Genomic DNA, 20,054 nt, shown 5'->3' on the forward strand with positions numbered 1-20,054 from the left:
GTCTGTTCTGAATAAAGGAGAGGGAAAACAGACTCTTCATGGAACGAGCGCAATACCCACACAAAGGAGGAACAGAATTAATGGTGGTCATTTTTTGGAGCCCATTTGCTACAAACCAGGTATTACATGACATTAAAATATTACTGTTAATATTACTATGTATGATAATGGTGTTTCAGTTATGTCACAAAAGTCCTAATTGATTGGTGAAACACACTGAAATATTTATGGGTAACATAATTTGTCATATGTGATTTTCCTCGGAAAACAAAAAGCAACCCATGGGAAAAAAAGGGGGGAGGGCGGGGTTGATTGGGAATAGATAAAATAAATTTGACCTTAAATTGACGATTATTCAAGTTGGAGCAAGAAACGTATGGTTCATTCTCTCTAAGTCTATGTATAGTTCACATTTTCATAATAAAAAAAGAAAATCTCAGGCTTATGTAAAAATGAAAGCTTGCATCATAAATGAAACTTAAATTTATATTTCTAAAACATGTTATTTTAAATGTTTCTCTTTCCTTCCTTGGAAAGCACTTTGATCAGAACAATCAGATTCAGCCACCTCAGGTTGCCCAAACCAACCCTAAATAAGTTGGTTGGCTGTCTGAGATGTTTCCATGACCAATCAGAAAACTAAATTCACTTCAATTCCATTCCTCAAAGTTTATCAAAGCCTGCAAAGTACTTTCACAGCACTCTCATCCATTTCCATAGCCTCCCAGGTTGGTTCTTATTGCTCCTTCCCCCATTTAGCTTTCAGGGGCCATTGAACAAGAAAGGGGAAGTGATATGAACAGGCCACACAGCAGATCCATGATACAGCCAGATATTCTGACTCTAAATCCTATGTTTTCTTTTAGACTGCATTCACCCTGAATATCTACTGAACAATAAATCCTCTCCCTTTATTTTTACATGTCTTTCTTACAGAGGGCTTGAAGATTTTACAAGATGAATTATTGCAGGGTTGTTTTTTCCTTTTTTCTTTATCTTCTTTTAATTAAAAAGCATGTCAGGGCTATTATAATCCTTAATATTTTTAGTATTTTACACTGTCAGAAGAGGGGTTATATTATTTACTCTTTTGTCTGAATAGAGAATCTGCTACAGTGAAGCTGAGTGATTAGACCAAGGTTAATCAGTAGGAGTCTACAATAAAAAGAACATAGGAAACCGTCCCTCTTCAGGAATGTGTGTGGGCAGGACTTGGCAGTGTAGTGGTTCTGCTGGTTAGACAGTCAGATTTCTGCTGAAAACAAAGGAAGAAGCTACCAAGAATTCATGTCTTTTTCCAGTCCCAAATCCTCAGTGTTAAAAGAATTTCAGGTCCAGAGCTGGTCTAATTTTGCTCTACGGATACTTAAGGGTCATAATACTTTTTACACTTAATAATCACCATTCAGCTTGAGGGCTCAGGGCTAGAGCTCTGCCTTGTCACATCACCAACAAAAATAGCCTGCTCTTGTCAATGATAATAGTTCACTAAAGTGAACAATAATTTATTTTTTTCAAATCCAGAGAGTTGATTAAATAAAGAGGCCTCAGAATTAAGACTATATATTTCAACCACTAACCTTTGCATGAATTACTGTGAAAGAATCACTACCAGGCAGTTAGGACATCTCCAGAGACAATGAACATATTGAGTTTCAGTGTCTACTGACACTGAAAAGATGTTTGAAAAATGGTAACTGTCAATAAGTATACATGCAAAATTACCTTCCTATTGGTTGTATTTTCCAAATTTATGCCATCTCTGGATTCAAAGAGCTATTGTGGTTATTAAGCTATCCACCCGTACCGTGAAAAGTACTCTGGGGCTTGCTCCTTGTCGGGGCACCTTGGGTTTTCCTAACTACCTGAAGTTAACTGCACTGTATGAAATGTGAGCAAATGTATTATCTCAAGGGGAAACTTTCAGGAGGAAGTATGGACTCTGTCTCACTATTTCTTCTCCAGCCTGGCAACTGGCACTGCTCCAGATGGTAGCTACTCTATTCACCTAAAGGGAAAACAAGGAGCTGGAGATAGCTCAGTGGCACAGCCCTTAAGTAGCACAAACAAGGCATGGGGTTTGAGATCTAGCACTGAAAAGAAAAAAAAGGAGAATAATGATTAACCCATCAATATATATTCAAGGTGAGCAAGAAATAAGCTTTATTGCTTTAAGACACTGAGGATTTTGGAGTTACTGGTGACTGTAGCCTATCTTAACTGATATACAGTCTAAGGAAGCCAAATAAACATGCCAACAAGAATCAAACAATAAAGCTGGGCACAGTGGTATATGCCTGTAATCCCAGTGACTCAGAGGCTGAGGTAGGAAGACCACAAGTTTGAGGCCAGCCTCAGCAACTTGGTAAGGCCCTAAGCAACTCAGTGAGGCCCTCGCTCAAAAATAAAAAGGGTTGAGGATGTAACTCAGTGGTAGAGTGCCCCTGGGTTCAATCCCTAGTACATAAAAAAATCAAACAGTAAGCCACATGTTACAGCTGAATCATGCTCAGGTTCAGTAGGAGCATAGAAAAGGTCTTGCCATTATCCTTCAAGTCTTCTGGGAATCTTGGGTAAAATCTCACTAAGGTGACAACCTTTGAATTAGAATTTGAGGGGGTGAGTAGAAACTGCCAAGTAAGTAAGTTGGGAAAAGGGTGTTTTAGACAAAGGGATACTTTATGCCAAGCCAGAGGAAGAGGAAAATGTGTCTGAAGAGCTACAAGGTATATAAAATCTGAATGTGGTGCATTTATTGTGCAGCTAATGCAGATGAAGCTTCAACTGAGTTGCATCAGTTCCTTTCAAAGCCTGTACTGATTATCTATCTACCTAAACAGCCTATAGATTCTATCCTTATTGGGTCATAATTTTCTGCTCGTATTATGTATACTTATATCTTTTTCTTAGAAGGCTCCCTCTAAATTATCAAGTTCCAAAAAAGCTGAATCTGCTTTCAATGAGGTGGAGAGGGATGAAATGATTTTAGGTGTACTGAGAAAATATGTGACTTTCCACATGACACTTTTTTCAACATTTGAAAGAGTCTCTCTTCCCCCAAGCCAATTATCCTCAGCCCCTGCACTCTGGGATTGGGTAACTCTGTACCAGTTCCACTGCTCTCCTTGGAATATGCTTTCATTGTTTATCGTCCTCACCAGAGTGGCACTCGAACCTAAATCTCAATCTCCAGATGCAGTCTGAGTGTATTTATCACCTCATTTATGGAGTTTCTTGTATCTTCTTTGATTTTTCATAAACAATCATTTGCTACTCAAATGATGCCATATTATTTATGAGATTCCCCAGAAAAATATGGATCGGTGCTCACTGTCAGTACCATAATACACCTGTTTGTTTCAGCTTAGGTTTGGTAGAATTTGAGGAACAAGTGTAGTAAAGAAAAAGTGAGTTGATTCATTTTAACAAATGTTTACTAGTACCTAACTCTGTGCCAGGCAACACTCCAGGTGCTAAAATATAGGAAAGAAAAAAAAATTCTGTTTTTCCAGAGTTTCCATCCTACTTTGAAGGGAGAGAGACAATATACAAATCAGTAAATGAAATTGGGTATTAGACAATAGTAAGTGCAATGGAGAAAAACAAAGCAGAGAAGGATAGAAGGAGTTTGGTGGGTGGGGAAAGGGTGAGATTGCAATTTTAGATAATGTGATCAGGAGAGGCCTCACTTGAGAATGCAACACTAGAGCAGACACTTGGAAATGCAGAAGGGAGCCATGGAGATACACAAGGAAAGCACATTCCAGGCAGAGGCACCCGTGTCATCGGTGCTAGGATCTTGAGATGGAAATGTGCCTAGCATGTTCAAAGAATAGTAAAGAGGGCTGTAAATAGTAAATAGGGCTGGGTGGCAGTAGTTGAGAAAGGACAGTGAGACATGGTCAAAGAGGTAGGGGTGGGAATCCACACAGGGCTACTATGATAGTTTAAGTTTTTCTGAGACAGGCAGTACACCAAGGGAGGACGTTGAGCAGAGGGTTAATATGATCCAACTCATGTCTTACAATGTGGGTCTGCTGGCTGTGTTGAGAACAGACTGTAGGAAAAGCCAGTGGAGACAAAAGGAAATCTATCAGGAGGTTGTGGCAGCAATCCAGGCAATAAAGACAGTTACTTGGAGCTGAATGCTAGAAATGGAGTAATACAAAGTGGCTGAACTCTGGAAACATTTTGAAAGTAAAGCAGATGAGACTTCCTAAAGGGCTGGATAGAGGATGTGGACACTGTATCCACAAGAATCTAGGATGACTCTCAGCATTTTTAACTTAAGCAACTGCAAGGATGGAGTTGCCATCAACCAAATCAGGTTTGAACCTAGTAAGCTTCATGCAAAAAGCAAAAGCAAATCTGTACTGCTAAGAATGGAAAGTCCCTTTCTAGGGGAAAACTAGATTTAGCTGGTTTGGTCACAAGTGTTTCAGGGAATTAATGGGTCAGACTGCTAATGAGAAGGGAGGCTATGCAATGCCAGTGTTCCCAATGAAAAGACTCTGGCTTTTGCCAAAACCTGCTCAAACCCACAGAGAAACTATAGAAAGCAGAGTGGGAGAGAGAAGGATAAGGACAGAGGAGCTGGGAGCAAACCTAGGATAGAATAAGATGTAATGGGTCAGAAACTGTATCCTTGGAGGTATGAGATAGCTCCTTTCAAAGTTAAATGTGTTACTTTAAAATGCCCTTGCATCCTATACTTTATTCCAAGTACAAAAGTAAATTACTTTATTAAATTTAAAATTTAAAAATTTAAAAAGCAACATGAATGGTTTGTACTCAATGTGGTTTTTCCTCTGAAATTACATTTGTTTTGTTTTAATTGAATTCTTCCAGTGTAGGTCAGAGAGTTTATAGGCTAAATAGCTTGCAGGCTGGTGAGCTCTTAAGAATACCAAAAAAAAAACAAACAAACCTCTCTGGCTGACCCTATTGGATATGATGTTCTTCCTCCTCCTCATTCCAGGCTTAGTCTACATTGATAAGTTCCTTCAAAGACCTCACTATAAAGTCCAGCAGGATTTTTTTTTTTTTTAAATATTTGTTAAGTTGTAGATGGACACAAAATATATTTATTTTTATGTGGTGCTGATGATCAAACCCAGTACCTCACACATTAGGAGACAAGCACTTTACCACTAAGCTACAGCCCCAGCCCCATCCAGCAAGATCTTAAACACAAGATGTCCAATTTCACCCATAGCAAGGAAGATAAGAATTAAAACTACTTGAGTTGCTTTCTTTCACTTACTTGGGTAAAGCTTGAAGCATTTGATAATATGCTGAGTCAACAAGGGATTTGTAGAAACAGGTACTCCTACACACTGCTTGTAGGAATGAAAACTATTTAACAATATCTAACAAAATTGTAAATGTTCCTTGCCTTTGATTCAGTAATTCTGCATTTAAGAATGCAGCCTGCCAATATACGTACGTGTGTGTGTGTGTGTGTGTGTGTGTTTAAAGTAATATAAGATAATCTTATATTACTTCAAACACACACACACATTGCAATAGCAAAGGACTGGAAATTACCTAATTGGCCACCAACAAGAGATAGTCAACTAAATTATGTTATATCTATACAATGCAAAATATGTACTTGTAAAAAGAATGAGGTTAAACCATACTACTATGGTTTAACTGAGACATCTTGATATACACTTTTTAAAGCAAAAACGCAGAAAATAAAACATGTATTTGTGCAAGATATATTACAATACCTTTAGAAAAGTATACAAGAAAACACTAGTAATGGTGTTTTCTCTTGGGAAGGAGGAAAAAGAAAATGGAATCTGGGGAAGCTTTCTCCTGTGGGCCTTTCTAAATTCTAAACAATATAAATGTGCTATGTATTCAAAACAAAAAAATAAAATAAAATAAAATTTGAGTAAATACATAAATGGGAAATGTTAACACATTTCCCAAAGTGTGTGAGTTGTCTGTTACAAACAGCAACAAGAAAGTGGGGCAGAGATCCTCACAGAATACTGGGTATTGGGGGTCGAAAACCAAATAGAGCTCCTTTACATTTTAAATTCTAAGAGCTACAGATGAGCTTTTGGTTTAACTCCTGTAATGCTGCAAATGGGCTTTACCTCCAACTAAACATAATAGCTAAAAGGAAATATATTCCATTTGCCTCCAGCTTAAAGCCATGGTTCCAAAATAACTTGGAAACTTCCAATATGAAGGAATGGGACATTATATACATTCCAAACTGTTTCCCAATTAAAACATCCTTTACAAACTTGTTATCCAGTCTCTAAGTATCTATCACACCAAGACCTGGGAGCTAATTTTTACTATAATAGTTTATTACAAAATTATTTTTCTTAGTTGATCCTGGTTCCCAGGTTTTAGATCTGCTTTTTGGGCACAAGACAGTTCAACTCTTTGTATTATATAGTGAGTCAACCCTCTTTTCTACATATGGGTTTGAAGCCCAGTTGATCACCATCATTTCAACCTTTAATAGTCGCTTCTACAGTGTAAGCATCCTAAATTAATTCCATATTTTCCCTAATGACCAGTTCTTCAAACTTTCTAATTTGTCCCTGTCCCTCTCAAAATGTGGAACCAGTGTTTGCTTTTGCTTTTTCATGGTACTGGGGATAAAACCCAGAGGTGCTCTATGACTAATCTACACCCTGAAACCTGTTTGTTTCTTATTTTGAGATAGCCCAGGCTGACCTTGAACTTTTGATCCTCCTGCCTTAGCCTCCAAATTGCTGGGATTACAGGTTGACATTACCCAGAAGCTGTGTTTTTTTTTTTTTTTGTTTTTCTACTACTACCATTATTATTACTAGCAGAATAGATCTAGGTGCAAAATCCATTTCCTTCTTCCTTTTGCAGAGAAAGAATTTAGGTGAGACAGCAAGACAAGGGAACACTACTGAATTTGGGCAGGACTGGTATTCTTGCACCTCAAAACCATTTGGGAATACATTTTCACACACACACATTTATAATTCTGATACAGAACTTCTGCACTTTCTTCACCTTAGCCTTTGCTTTCTACCTTCTCATCTCAATAAAGAATGTGAGCACTTCCCTGAATACCCTACCTAAATGTCTAAGTAGGTCCCCCAACTCCATGCTGAACTATTCTTGATAACAACATCATAATTGTTTCTTTAATAAAAGTTTATTAAAATTTGTCATTAGATCTTTATTCATTTCTTTTCCTGCTCACTGTCTCTCACCTTGGCAAAGCCCTAAGTTTTATAAGGTCAAGGCCTATATCTATTGGATCCTCAGCATCTAGCACATAATGATGAATGGATGAATAAGTGGGATCTGAGAATGGAGTTAAAAAACTCTAACATCAGAGCTGGTCTGTGTCCCAGTCCCCTGCCATTATGAATTGTGTATTCCTAGGCAAATGACTTAATTCCTTATAATCTGTTTCCTCATTGGTGAAATGAGGAGATAATAATACCTATTCTCACAGAACTAATATATTCACTGAATTGATAAAAAGTATTCAAAAGGCTTTATAATGCTATCTAGCACATAGTAAATACTCAATAAACCATAATTTCTGTAGCTACTACAGCTGTTCTAATTTTCACTACCTCTCACTCAGAGGCTGGTGCTGGAGGATGGCAATTAATTGTGTTAGCTGAAAGTATACCAGCGGTTTCATCTGGCCCATTTCCCCACTTCCTTTTAAAAACTGGTAAAAATCCTAACATGAAACTTACCATCTTAGCCATTTTTAAGTATATGGCTTAGTAGTGTTAATAACATTTATACTGTTGGTTAAGAGAACTCTGGAAATTTTTCATCTTGCAAAACTGAAACTATCCACTGAAAAACTACTCCCTCCTCCCTCCCTGCTCCCACCTGTAGCCAGTAGCAGCCACCATTCTACTTTCTAAGAGTCTGGCTACTTAGGACACCTCATACATGTGAAACCATATTCAAGATGTATCCCAACCCAGAAGAGAATGAGATGGAAGCTGTGTTTCATTATCCTGCTATCACCACTAGTACTACTAGAACTCTAAATAGGCACAAAGCACTTGTCTTTTGGAGTCTGGTTTATTTCACTTAGCATCACCCCTCAAGGCTCATCTGTTCCAGCATGTGTCAGAATTTTATTCCTTTTTTGTGAGGATCCACTCCAAATGCACACACCTTTAATTCCTGATGCACCACGAGGATCTAAACAGTCACTGTAGTCTGGCGTGGTAGTGCCATGACTCGTGACTCTGGCTTTTCCCTCACTAGGATAACAAGGCATGACCCTAGGGACAGATGATACCCAGAGGGGGTAAGCTACACTCACCTGTTCTTTTATAATCCTACCCCTTGCCTCATTCAAATGGCTTCTCCTCAGTAAAAGAGTTCAGCAGTGTTCCTCTCTTTTTCCATGGACCCCAAGGGTATTTCTCTGTATCTGAGTGATTATTTCATGCCAGCCCAGTTCACCTGAAGTGACCTTAAGTGTTTAGCCATGGAACTTGACCCTTTTTAAGGCTGAATAATATACTGCTGCATGTATATGTCACATTTTCTTTATCCATTCATCTGTCAATAGACATTTAGGCTGCAGTAAACCTGGGAGTTCAAATATTTCTTCAAGACCTTGCTGTCAGTTCTTTGGGCTACACATGTCTTTTCTTCCTCAGACTCTCCACAGTCCTTCAATGCTGGCAGAGCAACACAGCTGTAGGAATCTTCAGTTTGCCTTTACATTTTCGCTCTGGTCACTAAATTATCTCCCTCTCAAGCTTCTTCTTAGTCCCTTCTGATGCCCTCTGGGTTCCACCAAACAGGTCAAATTTCAAATTTATTTCACTTGTCAAGAAGGGAAGGAAATATTAAACCTTTCCTTGTCTCTCTGTTGGAAAAGCTAAAGGTCCCTCATTCAGAGGAGGGTGTTGCCACAGACCTGAGCAGAGCAGAGCAGCAGGAGCCCAAGGGCCTGGCACCTGGAGCAGAGAATGGCTGTGGCTCTGCCTCAGTTGGCCCAGGGCAGTTAATAAAGTTCACTTTATGGTAATATTTTTAAATGCTGTTACCTGTTTTCTATGGATAGGTGAGATTAAGTACCATTGATCTGGCTGATCAGTCTTATGACTTCAGAGCCAGGCTATTTCTACACAAATCTACTTCTAATCTTATAATGCTACGAATCTACTAATTGGAAAAACTGGACGTGATCAACAAAGTTTCATATTTTCCAAGACCTCTTCAGGATCACATTCAATTTCACATGGCTAGGTGAGGGGGCACGCAGACCAAAGTGTTGACAGTTGAAAGTACTTAGGGAGGTTGTTGGGGGTGTTTGCACTCAGGTGTCCCAGGGGAAGTAGGGGAAATGGGCCTCAGCATCTGAATCTCTTCTAGACTATATAGTAATAAAGTCAATCACAATAAGATTGTGATGGTACAAACATAAAATTCCAACTATTCACAACCATCTTCAAATCAGGAATGAAGTACACATACCTCTCTATTCCCATCTCAACTCTCTTCCTACAGAACAGGGTGCACATATATGTTCACATGTACACGAACACACACAAACTTACCAGTGAGACACTCATAAGAGTATTAGGAGTGAGTTAACTTCCACAAATTTCCTTTCTGTGAGATTTCAGGAGCCTAATTCAAAAGTTTCGAAGAATGTCTCTTGATGCCATATTTGAAAACTAATGTGACCTTCCTGCCATCATAAATTTGGTAGAAGTTGTTTAAAAAAAAAAAGGATTGCTTTAATATTATATGTTGGTTTATTGTTGTTTCTATGATAACCTTGGACAATAAAATTTCATTTGACTTTACTTAAAATACTACTTATAGCTCTCATTAAAAAATAGAAAATATCCCCTTAATTGGCCCTCTCCCATCCTCTGGGCTCCTACAGAATCAGCCAGCCAGCAGTTGCAGGCCCACTTATTCAACTTTCTTAGTCAGTCTTGGCACAATGCAGGCTCCTCACATTCTGCTCAAACTACTTGCCCCAAGGTCACCAGTTAAATGGCTCTTTCCAACAACTTCTCCTCAGCAGCTTTGGTCTGAGATTCAAAACCATTTAGGAGGACCCTCAGGATCCAAGGGGAGTGAGGCTTTGTAGACCTATTCTTCTACAACCTCTTTAAAGTAATAAGCTCACTCATGCCCAGGACTTTGCAATCTCCTGTACTCAAGTTAACTTCCAAAACAGCTTTGCCAGTCCTGACCTATCTGCCAAGCTCGAAATCTATCACTTACAACTGCCATTGATCTCTGCAGCCTTTAACAAATTTACACACATAGTTTCTGCCTCTGACCTTGGCACTCACCCCTCCAAAAAACAAAACAAAACAAGTAAATTTTCTAAAAATCCAGCCACCATGTTTTCTAAATACCTTCATCTTACTTCTCACCACCTGTCTTGGTTGGTTTGGGCAGCTGTAACAAAAAATACCATATATTGGGTGGCTTATAAACAACAGAATTTTATTTCTCACAGTTCTGGAAACAAGTCCAAGATCAAGTTGCTGGCAGATGGTGAGGATGTCCTCCTTTCTCATAGTCAGCTGTATTCTCACCCTGTCCTTACAGTGGCTGAAGAGAAGGCGGCCGCTCTGGGGCCTTTTATAGGCATTAATCCAATTCACTAGGACTCTGTCCCCAGAATCTAATCACCTCCCAAAGCTGGCCCTCCCCCACAACCTCACACACACACTTCTTAGTCCTATCACCCAGGATATTTCAAGGTATGAATTTGGGAGGATACAAACATTCAGACTATAGTACCATCCATGCAGATTTCTAGGTAGAGAGCTCCATATCACTTGGGCATCATTTATGCAGTCCTCTCCCTTCTTTCCCTTATCTGCCTACCATCAAACTTATCTATAAACTAAAAATATTCTTTCCAATCTACCTCCTGTCTCTTTTCTTGGAAGATGCAGTCTAACAGTCATGAAAGATCTAAGCTCTAGAGCTAGTATTGGTTTGGATAATGTCCTAATTCTGTTACCAATATGCCTTCTAAGTCACAAACGGAAAAAGCAGCCTCAACCTCAGGAGTATTGCAAGAATTAAGATGGGGCACAAGTGACTCAACACGGTGCCTCAGACACAGCAAGTGTATCATAAATAACAGCCATGGCATATGCTTGTCCCCTTCCCCAAAATTCAGTCCCTTATCTATTGGCTTGGGAATCTATAACAACTGTCTAAGCCCCCAGCTCCTCACTTCTTTCTCCACTTCACTCCACTTCTCATCTTGCCACCATAGTTAACATCTTAAAAAAAAAAAAAAACACAATATATTCATGCCACCTCTTGGCTTAAAGAAATTTCTGCTGGCTTCTTACCACTAATCAGAATATTCTGTATCTACATTGTCCAAAACTGCAGCTACCAGCCATAATTGTGGTTTGTACAAACTGAGATATGATATAAAGGAAAAATACACACTGGATCTGAAGACTTAATATGAAAAGGAATGTAAGCTATCTCAATAGTTTCTTTACAGAATACAGTTCATTATTTAAAGCAGAGGCAGAACAAATGCTCATCTAGTGCCTTTTAAACCACTCTTATGTTACCTTTTTGAATCAATACGCTTATATATCTCTGTATTTCATTATTTTTCCTAGCTCCTTTTATTCACATTTCCATTTTTTATCTTTTATCATTTAAAATGTTAATAGTCTCAGAGGCATTTTTGGAAGATTTTTTTTAAAGTGTGGTAAAATACACAGAACAAAATTTACCACCATGATCATTTTTATAATTTTTAGTACATCATGATTACACAATAATTGTGCTCATTGTGACATATTCATACATGCACACAACTTGCCTCATTTCATACCCTAGTACCTCCTCTTCTCCCCAGTCCCCTTCCTCTGCTGGTCCTCCTGTTATTTATTTATTTAGCAGGAGTACTCTATATAAATCATTGTAATCACTTTTAAGTGAACAGTTCAGTGGCATTTAGGTACATTTACATTATTGGGCAACTATCACCATCATCCATCTCGAGAACTCTTTTCATATTGCAAAACATCATGGTTTTGATTTGTATTTCCCTAATAATAGTAAGACTGAGCTTTTTGTTTTTTTCAAATGTGCTTATCAGCTACTTGTATATCTTCTTTACCCCTTATTACTCCATACTAGATAAATAGTTTGTAAATATTTTCTTTCGTTCTATAGGCTGTCTTTTCACTCTGTTGAATATATCCTTTGATGCACATAAGTTTAAAATTTTGATGTTGTCCAATTTATCTTTTTAAAAAATATTTATTTTTTAGTTGTAGTTTAGGACACAATAACTTTATTTATTTATTTTTATGTGGTGCTAAGGATCGAACCCAGGGCCTTGCACATGCTAGGCGAGCACTCTACCGTGGAGCCACAACCCCAGCCCCAATTTATCTATTTTTTTTTTCTTTTGCCTGTGCTTTTGGTGTCACACTTAAGAAGTCATTACCTAATTCAACGTCATGTAGATTTTCCCATGTGATTTCTTCTAAGCATTTTATAGTCTTTGCTCTTTTGTTTAGGTCTTTGATCCATGCTGAGTTCATTTTTGTATATGGTATAAGGTAAAAGTCCAAACTTATTCTTTTATATGGATATCTAATTTTTCCAGAACCATTTATTGAAAAGACTGTCCCTTTTCCATTGAAAAGACTCAGCACATTTGTTAAAAATCATTTGACCCATATGCCTGAGGACTCTCTATTTTATTCCTTTCGTATGGACATCTTCTTTAATAATTTTTACTATTAAATACATATTGAAATAATATTTGGGGCATACTAGGTTACATACATTCTTGAAATTAACTTTGCCTATTTATTTTTACTTTTTCAGTGTGGTTATTAGACACATTTAAAATCATACAAATGGCTCCCATTGAATTTCTATTGGGCATCATTGCAGTGTGGAAAGCAACAGCTGATCCCTTCCTCTTGTGTTTATTATTATAGTATTCAGGGGAGCAGAAGACCAGGGCGGCTGAAAATTGAGGCTTGTGTTGGGCAAGCCAGGTTTCAAGACCTGCTCTGTCCAACACAGCAGCCACTAGCCTCAGGTACTCAGGTGCCTAATGGGTACTTGAAATGTGGCTAGTGTGAATTGAGAGGTACCATAAGTATAAAATATAGACCAGATTCCAAAGACAGTATCAAAGATTAAAATATCTCATTGATAACTTTTATATCAATTACATGTTAGATTATTAATATTTTGACAGATTAGTTAAATAAATATATTTTATTAACATTAATTTGACTTATTTTAGGCTTTATTTTTTAGAGTGCTAGTTTTAGGCTCATAACATAATTAGCAGAAGCTATGGAGATACCCCATATAGTCTCTGCCCAGACATATGCATAGCCTCCACCATCATCAACATCTTCCACCAGAATGATACTTTTATTATAACTGATGAACCTACTTTAACACATTATCACCCAGGGTCCACGGTTTACCTTAGAGTTCACTTTTGGTATTGTACACTCTATAGGTTTGGACAAACTGGCACATATCCACCATTATAGTATCATACAGAGTGGTTTTACTGCCCTAAACATCTTTTGTGCTCTGTCTTCCTCCTTTCCTCCCTAATCTGATCTTTTCACCGTGCCCACAGTTTTGCCTTTTCTAAAATGTCATGGGAATCATGTAGTATTGTAGGGTTTTTTGGATTGGCTTCATTTAACATCCCTCCTTGTCTTTTCATGGCTTGACAGCTCATTTTGTAGCTTGTTTATTTTTACTTTTTAAAATGTGGCTACTCAGACATTTTAAATAACATGCAGCTCACATTATATTTCTATTGGATTCTTCTTGGCTTGTTATGGACATTTTTTGCACAGTCTGGCATCTGCCTGCTTCTCTGGCCACACCTTATTCGTTGCACCCTGAACATGCCAGTCTCCTTGCCATCACCTACACTAGAGTCTTTTTTAACCTAAAGATTAATTCATTCTCATGCCCAATTCAAACATGAATTAATCCCTAGCACAGAATCCAACATACAGTGGGTACTTGCAGAAATTGAGTCAATAATGAATAAAGCAGAAAAAAATTGTATTAACCTCTGATAACAATAACATATCCACTTACAGTTATAAAGAAAAGACAAATACAACAGACCAGACTGCAAAAGTCTATCAACAAACAGCTAGAATTATTCACAAACTACAATTTGTTATTTTAGTCAAATCATCACCTTAATCAAAAATATTCATAAAGTGTGCCATAATGAAGAAATGGTAAAAGCAGCTCCCAATGGTCAGTGGATTGGGACTGACTTGGAAATGTGGGGACTAGCTATGGAAACCAGATGGTTAAAACAACCACATTCCATATCCATTAAATGTTGACAGCCCAGACCCCACCAGAATAGAGGCACTGAAATAGCCTTTGATGTAGTTTCCAAGGAAAGCCACCAAGATGATTAAAGGGTTGAAAAATGATATTTATAGGGAATGGCCACAGGAACAGAGACAATTTTGCCTAGACAAGAGAAAAGGCTGAAGGGTGACTTAATAACCATTTTCAATCATTGTTATTACACAGATGACAGTAACCATATGGTCTCCATTTCCACCAATGAAAGAATATTGAAAATGTTCTTAAGCTGCAGCATAAAAAAAGTTGTCTAGTTTTAACAAATAACTCAACAGTTAATAGTGTACAGCATAGCAGACCCAGGAAGTATGTGGTTATAGCCATTTCTGAACTCCTTTATTATGCTGGAAAGCAGCAAAGGGTAGGGTGTGTTCATGTCCTAAACAATCCTTTGTTGAGGGCAAATTCTCAACTGGCTGGTCCTCAAATGAGTCACATAAAACACAACCATAAGAATGAAAAAGAAATAAAGATGTGAAAACTGAAACATAGCACCCTCTGGTGTACATAATTGTCTTTCAATCAACGAAGATAATATATATGTATTTTCAAAATACAAGGTTGAAACCATGATAAAATAGAAACATATACAAGGCTGACCTTAGTATTCATTGAATCACTACATCCACCTTTATCAGGCATCTACTATGTACTTCCTCCTTTGGTACCAGCAAGCATCAGGAAGGCAACCTCAACTTTCATAGCTAGTAAACATGGATACCTCCCAACCATCTTTTGAATGCTGTTTGCAGGCTTTGCTACATCAGTTGGCAAATGAACATTTTATGCTGAGACATGATGATGCTATCTATCAGCTGATTTAAATTTTGCCCACCATCAAAAGTTTATTACATACAGAAGTTAGGGAACCTCTGAACAAAGGTGCTCCCTTTGACATGTTCCCTGGTCAGTTGTGGTAAATACAGCCCCTCCTAACTACTCTGTCTCCTGAGTGCTACTTGTCACATCCTCCTATGCTACATACTCCAAAGCTTTTCCCATATCCTCTTATTTTTAAGTACAAAAGACATTCTACAAGCTCAAAAAGCCTGAGAATCAAGAATCCTTTGCAGTGCTCTTCATATCTTTAGACATCTTGGTACCGGACAGGAACTTCATTTACGTGACACACACAAACACTTGCTTCATGTGACTCACCATGCAAACCATCTGGTGTGTCCTAGATGAATATAAAACAGGTCCTATGACTGCAATTCACAGTCCACAGATAGATGCTGGTATCAGAAGCTCAAGGTTCCAAGTGAAAGGAAAAGGCAATAGAAACATTGGAGAATTACTGGGTGTCCTTCAGGGCAGCTTGTGATAACAGGTCTTACACTAAAAGTAAGTCTTAAAGGATGAGAAGTTTCACAGGCAGAGACAGGAGTATGTATCATTCTAGGGGTAAAGGCCCCAAGGCCTTTAAAAAAAAAAAGAAGCACAGCCCCCAAATTATGTCACCTTAGAAGAATGGAGTGATATGGAACACTTTCCTCCTTAAGGAGACATGGGAAATGTACCCGATCTCTGCTTGTAACACAAAACACACACCTAAATGACAAGGAACAAACAATGACAATGAACAGGCAAAACAGAAGACACAACATAATCGAGGCACTTTAGATGGAGGTGGCATAGACAGAAGTGGGGAAGCAATGGGCAGCAAGGAGCTGGCTGGGGAGATTAGCAGGAACTCCTGATACTCTTCTCAGTGCCTCCTTCCCCAGCAGTGGCTTCAGGCCCATTTCCTTTGTCACACTGCTGATGCTGTAAGAGCTATATCTTTTTTTTTCCCCTTATGCAGATATGTATTTTTTTTATTTATTTTTATTTATTAATTCTAATCAGCTATACATGACAGTAGAAAGATCTTTGATTCATTATACACAGTGGAGTAGAACTTTTTACTTCTCTCTATATATCCAAAAGACTTAAAAACAACATATTACAGTGACACAAGCCATTTCAATGTTCATAGCAGCACAATTCACAATTGCCAAACTGAGGAAGCATCCTAGATGTCCTTAATAGGTGAATGGATAAAGAAACTGTGGTACATATACACAATGATATATTACTCAGCATTAAAAGAGAATAAAATTGTGCAGGTAAATGGATGGAGTTGGAGAATATCAAGCAAAATAAACCAATCCCCCCCACCCCTGGCAGAAAAGAAAAAAAACAGGAGCCAAATGTTTTTCTCTGATAAGTGGATGCTAATCCATAATGGGGGAAGGTGTGAGTAAAGGAACTTTGAATGGGGCAAAGGGGAGGGGGAGGAGGGGGGGGAAGGGGTAGGAAAGATGGTGAAATGAGAAGAGCTATACCTTTTTATTATACTTCTATCACCTAGCACATATTGTGTCTCAAGCAAAATTTGATGACTAAAGTAAGTCATTAGCTGATGTGCATGATTAGGATTTGAAAAAGCAGAACCCTGGACTTACAATCCCAAATGCCTTCCCTCTATCCATTTACATGGTTTTGCTCTTCCTTAGAAATCCTCTAACCTCATTTGGTCCATGCTTTCTTTTAGCTCTATTTTATACTCAATTCCCAATCTTCAAGTGGTAAAAATGGACAAATATAAATCAACCCCTACACTCCAAGTGAAGAAAAGGAACAAATATTACTGTCCTCAGTTAAGAGTGACCTATGTCATGGCTAGGCGCGGTGACGCACACCCTTAATCCGAGCTGCTCAGGAGGTGGAGGCAGGAAGATAGGGAGTTCAAAGCCAGCCTCAGCAATTTAGCAAGGCGCTAAGCAACTCAGTAAGACACTGTCTCTAATAAAATACAAAATAGGGTTAGGGATGTGGCTCAGTGGTCAAGTGCCCCTGAGTTCAATCCCCGATACCCCAAAAGAACAAAAATTTTAAAAAAAGAAAAGTGACCTATGAAACTGAAAAACCACCAAGCCTAAGCGGTAACAGGGAACTGGCTTCTCAAGCACTGAAAAGAATGTGAGATTACTGCCTCAAGGGGGAAAAAGAGAAATCCAATCTGATTACAGTGTAAAAATAGGTCACTGCTTGAATACAGCCTTTTGGGCAGCAAGCCCCTTCTGCTTCTGACGCCAGTGTCACAAGAAAGTGGCAGCACAATCTTAGAATAAGGGCTTCATGGCCAGCTGGCTGCCTTGGCCTGGCCTTCCAGCTGGCATTCTAGAAGCAGCACACTACTGAGGAGTTCAGTGAGGCTCTGTCACCTCTGATGTGAAATACCAGGTTTTCTGTTTTGTTTTGAACAAACTGGGAGACAGTTCAAGGCTGTCCTATAAGTCTCTCTCACTTGCATTCAGCTATAGTTTATTGAGTAGGAGAAAAGAGAATAGAGTTTAACTAGCTCATTTACGCCCATGCAGACCCAGCAGGCAGCCTCTGTTCCATGAGAAAGTTACAATTTTGAATTACTATAATGGTCTACTTGCAGCAAATGTAACGTGTGTGTATAAGTGTACGTATAGGCACAGGCATACCCAGTTGAGGCTATAAAAATTTAGGATCTGTGGCCAAAACCTGCTGTGTATTGCTAAAAAAATAAAAAATAAAAAAGTAAATGACTGAGAATTGCCGATTGTGAGTAGTGGTAGAATAATATAGGTAAAAAGAAAGGCATTTGAGTGTATTATATTTTATTAACAAACAAGTCTACTTCATAACAGCAGTGATCAACATTTATCATGCATAAAATATCAGTGTTTTCTTCTGGCAGAGTAATTCTAAGAAAGAAGTTCCAGAATGATATACTGATGTGTTTCCCTACAAAACAGCCCTGACTTACAACTTCTCTGAAATAAACTAAGACCTCCAAGGTAAGGGCTCAAGACCAGACCACTCAGATACACCAATGGCGAAGTACACACAGTGGATACACATTAAATATATCAACTACAGGAGTTCACCTAGAGTTTCTTGCTTACCAGCAAAAATGGGGGTCAATAATTACAGGCATTCCCATAAACACCCAATTTGTGGTACAGGGACCGAACTTCAGTTTAGGTCCCTTGATACTAAAGTATTTCAATACAGTTTGCATATATGTAGAACTCAGATATAGGGCCTGAAAAATCCAGTTGAATCTTAACGTAGCCATCTAAATAAAATTAATTAGAATTTATATCTCAACTATTTCTAATAGAGTCTGAGTAACTCATATAAGACTAAACAGAAGGAATCAGAATGATAAAGGATTCAGAGAAAGGGAAGAAGGAGGAAACTTCTATCTAAACAATGGCTTCTTGTGTCAAAAATTTCTACCAAAAAGATTTAATAAGTACAAACTTAGGTAAAACTATTGAACTTGTAGGGTTTTTGTCACATATGTTTCAGAATGAACAACTTCTGGTAGAAATTTACATGACGCTTTTACATCTTTGTCCTTTAGATGACAAAACCTATAACTTCAGTGTTGATCTAAATTCTGTATTTCATTAGTCAAAACAGCAAGATAAATTTGGAAAAAAAAATTACTGCATATATAGGTAAGACATTAATTTGCAGAAGTATGTTCACATATACAAATAATGCCTTATGAAAACAAAGTCCCTCCAATACCCAGTCCCCCTTTCTTCACAGTAGGGTCTTGGGCCTACTGTCTAGAAGCACTAATATACAAAAATTAGAAATATACATACCAAGTGCCATTTGTATTCTAAGACACAAGTAAGAAATCCAATTCAAAATGGCTTGGGTAATAGAGTTCACTGGCACATGCAAAAAGGAAAGTTCAGATGTTAAGTGGCTTCAGTTTAATTCAGGGAATCTATGACAAAAACAAGTGTCTGTTTTCTTTGTACTATTTTAGCCACATCCAGGGTAGTTTCCCTAGTCATAGCATTCCCAGGCTTCATGTCCCTACAACATCTAGAACAGAAATAGGGCTAGCTTTGGGGAGGCCTGTCAGAAGATAGGGGAGCCTTTTTCCCAAAGTCCTCAGCAAACATTTTGATGGTCTGAAGTGTGTCACATACCTACCCCTGAACTAACTCCCTTGGCACTGACCACCAAAATTCATCAATGTGGCAACACATATGGGGCTTCCTGATTAAATAATCAAGACCCACCTGTGAAGTTGGGGTAGGACCAATCACATCCCTATCAGAAAACAAAAATAAACATTGTCTATTTGCTATGGAAGGGATTGGGGAGGTGGTAGATAGGGAGTCGGGAGATAATTAGAATGTCCTTCATCCTCTCCTGGCACTGAAATTGACCCTGAGTTCCAGTATCAAGGGAAAAATATATTTTGAGTGATACTATTTTTATAATTAATGAAAAAGAACATGTATGCTTAGAAAGAGGCAAATTATGGAGGGAAATTCACAGGGAAACATTTCTTGGAACTGTGAGGGGAAAAGGAAAAGTGAGGCCTACAGGCTTAGTTTGGAAAGGTACAATGAAACACATCTGTCAGCCATTCTTATGTGGACCCCCCTTGGAAGGCAGAGGATCTGACAGAAAGTCATGAGAGTTTATTTGGCACAGGACTAAGATGGTATGGTCCAGAAGTCTTCCCTTCAAATGATCCAACTTACTGCAAAGAGTAGAAACTGAAGTAGCTTTTGTTCAAATTTCTGAAAATGGGCTCAATCACTTTAAAAACCTTTGATCCCTGGAATGTTTCAAATTTTCAGACTATCCTTTGAGTGTGTATGTGTGTGTGC

At 38.3% G+C, this 20,054-nt stretch overlaps 1 protein-coding gene across 9 annotated transcripts in view; it reads right to left on the reverse strand.

Annotated features, from left to right (window-relative positions):
* The window catches only part of Zhx3 (zinc fingers and homeoboxes 3), a 115,247-nt gene that overhangs the window by 28,238 nt on the left and 66,955 nt on the right, over nucleotides 1-20,054 (reverse strand). The window lies entirely within an intron of this gene.

This window comes from Marmota flaviventris, chromosome 2 (genome assembly GCF_047511675.1).
Source record: "Marmota flaviventris isolate mMarFla1 chromosome 2, mMarFla1.hap1, whole genome shotgun sequence".
Lineage (NCBI taxonomy): Eukaryota > Metazoa > Chordata > Mammalia > Rodentia > Sciuridae > Marmota > Marmota flaviventris.